Source organism: Solanum stenotomum, unplaced genomic scaffold, assembly GCF_019186545.1.
Source record: "Solanum stenotomum isolate F172 unplaced genomic scaffold, ASM1918654v1 scaffold13937, whole genome shotgun sequence".
Classification (NCBI taxonomy): domain Eukaryota; kingdom Viridiplantae; phylum Streptophyta; class Magnoliopsida; order Solanales; family Solanaceae; genus Solanum; species Solanum stenotomum.
In genome coordinates this window covers 108,462-115,993 of record NW_026022791.1, presented here as the reverse complement: position 1 = coordinate 115,993, position 7,532 = coordinate 108,462, and the positions used below count along the sequence as shown (strand labels likewise).

Here is a 7,532-nt window from a genome sequence, read left to right as displayed (position 1 = left end):
CGTCCTGCGAAATCCCCCTAACTCTCGAAAAATCCAGAACTCTGGAATTCATCCATCTAGCACAAGGGTACCAAAAAACAACTCCCCGAAGCAATAGCAGGCCCTCCGAGGACAGTTGGACCCCCCTACCCGATAATTCAAGCTTAACATCGAATGCGCTTTCAGTCCAAAAACCAGGGAGGGAGGCACAGGTTACATAATTAGGGATAAGCTAGGAAACTGGGTTGTGGGAGGCATCTCTAAAATCAACACTGACAATGCCACTGGCGCTGAAATTACAACACTTCTCCACGGTTTGCATCTAGCCAAGAGGAAGAACATCACAGACCTGGAGATTTCCACTAACTCAATTGATGTAATAGATTTATTAAACTCCAACCATTATGGTCACTCCAACATCATTTCTGAATGAAGGGAGCTACTCCTACAGCTGGGGAGGCCCAAGATAAAGCATGAGTTTAAGGAGCAAAACAGGACAGCTGACTTGTTAGCGAAGAAGGGGAAGTACTACATAGCTCACTCCTTTGCACTATTCTCATTCTCTCCTAATTTCATTCACGACTAGATACGATTTTTGGTTTAGATAAATTGGGTATTTAATTAAATTTAACAAAAAATAACTAAAATCTTTAAGTTTTGAGAAAGTATATACCTCGTCTCGGAGGCTACTGGACAGCTCTGTACTCGTTGCAATATGATCAATTCCCTATTGAAGGATTCTTTAGTTAATTCACCATATTAAATCAAATTTGTACTACAAACAAGATTATCATTGAATAAGGCTGATTAGGGTTATTTGTTAGGGTTAGATAATTGGATAGAATCAGATTGTGATTTGTCGCCATGTGAACTAAGAAAGAAAAAGAAAGTTCATGTAGACTAAATAAGATGACATGCCATAATTTATTGATCAAATATTGATAGAATGCTTATCAATGCTACCAATGATAAGTGTGGCCAAAATAATTTAAGAAACCATTGAGAAATTACCTCTCAATAGTGGTCGGTGGAGGTTGGCTATGTGATCGCCACATCTTGCCACTGCTCGCTGGAAGGTGTCTCTGTGATCTACACAGCCTGTCAGTGCTCGCTTCATTTGTTAGCTCTGTGACTCTAACAACATCCCTGTAAAATAGATGACGAGAGTTAGACAAGAAGAACCTTTGTGAGATTACATATTATGGAAGAAGGAGAAAATTCTTTTATGCTTATTTTATTATTAAAAAATTGAAGAGTATTACGAAGGGTTCTTTTATAAGAATTTAGTCCCATGCTAAATGAACTCCTGCTGATCAATTATAACCCCTCATTTATGATCTCCTCTTCTTGAGAAATGAATGTCAATATGTCATTATCTTCACATCTAAATCCTCCTACTTATCATCCTGGTAAGTTACAAATTATACCTTCTGCTTTAATTTACTGTTGATGGCCACAATTGACATCGTCCTGTTCTCTTGTTAGAGTAATTAAACTACCTCTTGCCTATCTCGAATGGGCAGACGCCCACATGTTTAAATTGCGCATCAACTATCTGCGGTGAAAGCAAGCCGAACAGAAAGCCTACCTTCGTACCAGAATGATTCAAGATCCATCGGGCAATGAGTAATGATTTCAGAAGTAATGCTTATTATATTATGAATATCCAGCACATATTTATTTCAACTCATGTTTTGATGCTTCAGGTTCATTTTGAATTGTGAACAACTATTCAGATAAAATATGGTAAAGTGCGAAGAAAACTTGGATTGCCAATTCACGCTGCTACCAAAGTCCATCAATTCATAAAACTTTGTCACTTTATTGCTCTTGATTTTGTACTTTTACTCACTGTCCGTACCAGTAAGCTTTTTTCATTAGATTTTTTCTTATGTTTTGTGATGTGTGTGTTTTTTTTTTTTCTTAAACTAACAGCTTTTCTCTTAGATGACTTGCTAGAAAAATGATGATGATGCTAACGAACTCAGAGATGGTAGTGGCTGGTCGGAGAAGACTAGTGTGGAAGAAGAGTCTAAAAGCTATTCTAAAGCTAGCTGCAATGAAGCTAACCCTAGAGGCCAGTCATGCAACTGTTAAGAAGAGCAAAACTATACTATTTGTCATCTCACCACCAGTTGTTTTCAAGGGCCCAAATTCAGATACATATTTCATAATTGGTGAAGCAAATATTGAGGAGTTAAAGATCACAATTGCAGTCTCAAGTAGCAGAGCAGTTTACGGCTCCTAATATGAGCAACGCTATATCGAAACTAGAGCCATCGACTGTGACTCAAGATAATGAGGATGTAGATAAGACTGGCGTAAAAATATAGAGCTGTGATGAATTTCAACTAGGGGTTTCTAGATCCCAAGCTGCCAAAGCTACATATGGCGTTATTGTTTCTACTATCATGAAGCTTACAAACTAGCTAGGATGCTATTCAAATCTTTTGAGCAGTGAAATAATACGTCATTTGCACTCTGAATAGTTTTTAGCTTCAAAAGTACTATCCTTTATTTTTAAAAAATGAAAAAAATAATCCATTTCACCTCAAACTAGAATAACTTCAAGGCGTATTAACTCTGATTGTAACGCCTAATGGGTTCCTCCAATTAAACCACCACTTTTAAAAAAGGAATGGCTTCTTCTCTCTCGACTAAACAAAACTCCAATACTCCTCCAACTCCATGACTTCCTCTCAACCCTAGAGATGCATATATCCTCCATGGACATTGATCAGAACACCTTCAATCCCCCTCCATCCAGACTGACAAAACCTCCTTTAAAAATATCCTTATCACTCCCGTCCCCTTCCCCCAGCATATCCAGATATCGAGATGGTCAGCCCACCCGAGGCACTACAGAGTCCCAGTTTGAAACCAACAATGGGGATCAAAAATACCAAGTAGACATAGGGGGAAGTATTACATAGCTCACTCCTTTGCACTATTCTCATTCTCTCCTAATTTCATCCACGACTAGATATAATTTTTGGTTCAGATAAATTGGGTATTTCATTAAATTTCATAAAAAATAACTAAAATCTTTAAGTTTTGAGAAAGTATGTACCTCGTCTCGGAGGCTACCGGACAACTCTGTACTCGTTGTAATATGATCAATTCCCTAAATGAAGGAATCTTTAGTTAATTCATCATATTAACTCAAATCTTTACTACAAACATGATTATCATTGAATAGGGTTGATTTGGGTTATTAGTTAGAGTTGGATAATTGGATCGGATCAGATCGTGATTTATTACCAAGTGAACTGAGAAAGAAAATAAAAATTCATGTAGACTAAATAATATGACATGCCATATTTTATTGATCAAATATTGATAGAATAATTATCAATGCTACCAATGATTGGTGTGGCCAAACTAATTTAAGAAACCATTGAGAAATTACCTCTCAATAGTGGTCGGTGGAGGTTGGCTATGTGATCGCCACAACTTGCCACTGCTCGCTGGAAGGTGGCTCTGTGATCGACACAGCCTGTCTGTGCTCGCTTCATTTGTTAGCTCTGTGACTCTAACAACATCTCTGCAAAATAGATGACGAGAGTTAGACAAAAAGAACCTTTGTGAGATTACATATTATGGAAGCAGGAGAAAGTTCTATTCTGCTTATTTTATTTTTAAAAAAGTTGAAGAGTATTACGATTTAGTCCCATGCTAATGTTAATTGAACTCCTGTTGATCAATTATAACCCCTCATTTATGATCTCCTCTTCTTGAGGAATGAGTGTCAATATGTCATTATCTTCACATCTAAATCCTCCTACTTATCATCCTGGTAAGTTACAAATTATACCTTCTGTTTTAATTTATTGTTGATGGCCACCATTGACATCGTCTTTTTCTGTAGTTAAATTAATTAAACTACCTCCTGCCTATCTCGAATGGGCAAACGTCCTCACGTTTAAATTGCACATCAACTACCTGCGGCGAAAGCAAGCCGAACAGAAAGCCTACCTTCGTACCAGAATGCTTCAAGATCCATCGGACAATGAGTAATGATTTCAGAACTAATGCTAAATATATTATGAATTTCCCACACATAGTTGCTTCAACTCATGTTTGATGCTTCAGATTCATTTTGAATAGTGAACAACTCTTCAGATAAAATATGGTGCTAACGAACTCACCCATCCCTCCCCCTAGCAGATCCAGCTATCGAGATGGTCTGCCCACCCGAGGCAACTACAGAGTCCCAGTTTGAAGCCAACACTGGGGATTAAAAAAACCAAGTTACTCAAGAGACAGGGGTACTGCATTACACTGTCGAAGTTGGAAAAGGAAAGAATATACAATCCATGGTGCTTCTCCATTATCATTAAACTATTGGGGAACAAAATGAATCTCGAATACTTTAGGCGAAAGCTCTCCCTCCTTTGGAGACCCAGTGAAGAACTAATCGTCATTGATCTGGGACACGATTACTTCATCGTAAAATTCTTAAAGGAAGAAAACATGATCAAAACTCTCAAAATTGGCCTTGGTTTGTAAATGGATTCTTCCTCTGTGTCAAAAAATGGCACCCCAACTTCGTTGCCTCGAAGGCCAATAAAACAACATCTGTGATCTGGATTCGCTTATTAGAAATACCCACTGAATATTACGACCACGGGATTCTCGCAATGATCGGGAATAAGTTAGGAAGATTAGTCAAAACGGACGTGTGTAGCCTCGACGTTAAGAGGAAGATATGCATGTATATGTATCGAAGTTCCGCTGGGATCCCCAGTCAAAAAACATATATTCATAGGACAACTTAAACAAAAAATATTGTATGAATTTAAGGAGCTGACGTACTATGTGTTTCTTGTGGAAGGTTGGGGCACTTAATACAATCATGCCCATCCTATACTCACCCAAACCAGCACCTTCACTCCCAGAAAGAAAACACTGCTACTACAACTCCTACCAATAGCTCAAAAACTACAGATAATGACAGGAAATTTGTAACCTTTAAGCGAAGCAGGATAACCATCCGACCAATCGCTAAATCAGTTAAGGTAAGTCAAGTTCCTCAAACTAATGATGCAGATGGTGAGAGCTTCAATGTCAACATTATTCATGCAGCTACGGTAAGTTCCTAGACTCTTAACTCTTTAAATATGCCGGGAAGAACCAGCCAACCTCTTCGACAACAATAAAATCCACCCAAGACACCATGACTCACAGTAATAACGATGATAACGCCGGGGAAAAAAATAATAAAGATAATGTCGGTGGCGCCATCGCCTCAAAGCCCATCAACAGTGACAGCAATTCCATCAACTTTAACAACACTGTCGAACTAGGGCCCCTATCCCTACCCCTACTTTGACCCCTAAAATTGACCCCTATAAGGCCCCTATCATCCCTACTTCATCAACCCCTCCCAAAACGATATCACCTCTCCATACATTTAGAGATAATACATCTTCTAAGTCCCTATGTGACCCCTCAATAAATCAACTAAACAACCTAGGATTAGACATCATCGACGTGGACCCTCCCCACATCACATCCCCAACTCTCAAATCTTTTCCAGATTTTACCAAATTTGGTAAAGAAATCTTAACCCCGATATCTTGTAAATCCACACCCCAGTCCAAAGTACAACTTTTAGGATCTCCCCCCACCCGCTTTTATTCTTCTAAGTCCAGCTCCCACATCCCTGGAACTATTAAAGCAAATTCTCCCACTCATACTAAAGACACTCCTAACTCCACTACCACTTCCTCATACAATGCCAAGAATCCCTCACTCATCCATCAGACGCAGACAAAGACTCTTCAACCAAACAGCGCCAACTCGCTTCCAAAACCAAACAATGAACCCACACTCCTCAATCCCTCTCTTTCCAGTAGAAGGTCTAGCCCCGGAAGCAGTTCCCATCTACTCATCCCACCCACCCCCACCCAACTTTCAACCATCATCATGGATGGAAATGAGCCTCCAAGGGCATTCCCTATCCTTCAATGTGCTCATGGGAAACCAAGTAGCGACGATCATCATCCAACACCCAGTGCTGCTTGCGCAGATGGTGTCGGATGGGATGCGTGCGGCTATGGAGACATTCAACGCCCACGTATGGATTAATGACGGATGAGACTCTGTTGAAGTTTTCTTTTAGTTACTGCAGTAACTTTTAGCAAAATAAGTTATTTAGTTTGAATAAATTTGAATTTTGAATTTTAGTTAGTTTGTTTATGTTGTTGAGATATTTTAGGTTGTTTAAATTTTAAATTATGCAGATTATATGTTTTATGTTGGCTATTTAAAGCCCCTCAATGCTTAATAAAATTATTGAAAGCTATTGAAAGTCATTTCCATCCATTGAGAGACATTTTTAATCTTTTTGTGCTGCCCCACTTTTTAAAAAACACCAATAGACTCCTTACTTTTGTAGAGTTTTATTTTCGTACTTCCTAATCCTCAGGAATCTGTTTAATAGTCGTTTTCTTTCCTAGGTCTTGTATAGATTTTTTATATAGCAGCCATATGGTCAATAATAAGATATACAATTTTCCTATCTGTGGTCTTGTTTCTTTAAGGTATCTGAGCGCTTCTAAACTCCCACGAGTTGATTCTTTTTTTTTGCTAAGTCGTCGAAATGGCCCCAATACTTCTGTGACCAATGCTGATGGAGTCAATAACGCCATCACTATTGTCCAATTCAATCCTATGACCCAACTGCCCATAAAATTAACTGGCAGTCACAATTTCTCCCTGTGGAAAGCTCAAGTTTCAATGCTTATGTGTGGTCACAATCTCTATGGGCATCTCGATGGCTCCATCTCTGCCCCCACTCACACCATCTCGCAAAACAATCAAGATGTTGCTAACCCTGAGTTCGTTCTTTGGTACCGTCAAGATCAGTTAATTCAAAATGCTATCTTGGCCTCCGTTGATGCTACACTTTCCCCCACTGTTGCTGTTGCAATCTCCGCCAAAGCTGCCTGGGATGCTCTACATACGGCATATGCGAACAAATCTCAAACAAGAATTTTCAGCTTGCGAGACCGACTGGCTTGCCTCACTAAAGAATCTCGTCCAGTCGCAGATTATCTCCATCAGATTCGATCACTTTGTGATGAACTTGCAACTGCTGGTGCGCCTGTATCGAATCTGAAACTCATTGTTAAAATTCTCAGTGGACTCGGATCTGAATTTCGAGAACTCTCTGCTGCCATTCGTGCTCGAGATTCAACAATTTCCTATGAAGAGCTTTACGAAAAGCTTCTGGATCGCGAGCTTTTTCTAAAGTATGAGGACCACAAGAAGCCATTATCAACTAATATCACCACTGCTGTAGCACAAAAGACCAGCTCAGCTCCTCCTCGTTAGGGTAACAATAATTACTCCTGCAGTTGCCTGCCAGGTGCAAACACTCCTCCTAACAATCAGCAATGGCAGGCACAACCATGTCGCCCACAAAGAAACAACCAGTAGTTGCCCTTTGACAAGAATCTTCGTTGTCAACTATGTGATCGCGTAGGTCATTCTGCTAGGGTCTGTAGATCTCAATCCCATAACCATCTGCAAGCTCGGGCAAACTTTGC

General features: G+C 39.5%; 1 pseudogene; it reads left to right on the top strand.

The window, feature by feature from the left end:
- Positions 1 to 257: 257 nt before the first annotated feature.
- LOC125850117 (nascent polypeptide-associated complex subunit alpha-like protein 1) lies at positions 258 to 2,408 on the top strand (annotated as a pseudogene).
- Positions 2,409 to 7,532: the final 5,124 nt, after the last annotated feature.